Source organism: Orycteropus afer, unplaced genomic scaffold (genome assembly GCF_000298275.1).
Source record: "Orycteropus afer afer isolate SDZICR_OR568_19922 unplaced genomic scaffold, OryAfe1.0 scaffold00210, whole genome shotgun sequence".
NCBI lineage: Eukaryota > Metazoa > Chordata > Mammalia > Tubulidentata > Orycteropodidae > Orycteropus > Orycteropus afer.
Genome location: NW_006921797.1, coordinates 1,787,008 through 1,788,085, shown reverse-complemented (window position 1 = coordinate 1,788,085; position 1,078 = coordinate 1,787,008).

The window sequence follows — 1,078 nt, the reverse complement described above, 5'->3', positions numbered from 1 at the left end:
CATGAAAATACCAAAAAAGGAGACAGACGGAGCTGCGGTCTGGCAGCAATCCTGAGTGATCCTGACGGTACGGCACAGACACCTTGGAGATTCCCAAGTGGGCGTAGGACCTAAGAATTAACCTAAAAATCAGCCCTGCTAGCCAGAGACTGCACGAAGGACTGCTCTGGTGGCTGGGGAATAAACGGAGAAGGTGAAGAAAAAGGTGGGCTTAGCTGTGGACTTTTGCCAGGTCAGAGGATGCTGCCATTTTGAAGGTTTAAAAGCAGCTTTACTATTTTGGATATTTAAAGAGACAGTGCATTTGCAGTTTCGTGGGGCTTAAGAACACCTTCTGCTTTCCAGCAACCCCAAGGACACTCTGGACCTGCAAGACTGAAAAGGTACCACATTCCTCTTGTTACTCTTATACTCCACACCCACTTGGTGAACAGAGGTGTGGCCATCCACCACTCTGACCTACCTTCTGGGCCCACAGGAACTCCATCACAGTCTGTGTGCTCAGACAGAGCGTGGGTGCCCTGCCCTGTACTCCACCGATTCTTTTTCTCTTTTTTTATTTTTATTTTTTATTTTCTTTTTTTCTGGTGATTAGTTTGCTTGTATTTGTCTGCTTTAAAACAACTATTATTAATAATACTTTTGTCCTTTATATTACTATTATTCTTATTCTTCCCTTCCCAGGTTCTACTTTTCAGCATTTTTCTTTTCCCAGTTCCTGGTTGAAAAATTTTTTTTTTAATTTAAGGATTTTTTTCCCCCTTTTTTCTCATGGTTAACCCCGTTCCTTGTTTTTCTTTTTGCATTTTTCTTTTCCTTCATTATTCTCCTTCGCTACCTTTTTTCTCTTAGTGCCCTATCCCCAGATATTGCAGGTTTTCTTGTTTTTTCTTATACTTTTTCCCTTTTTTCTTTTTTTGGTTCCTGTTCCTGTGTGATTACATGGTGTGTTTTTTGTCCATGTGCTTTTAGCTTTTGATGGTTTTTCAATTATAATTTTTGACTCACTGAGTTGGAGAGATCAACAGTCCCCATAAGACACAACTACACCCACACCTCTTACAAATTCACTTACTGA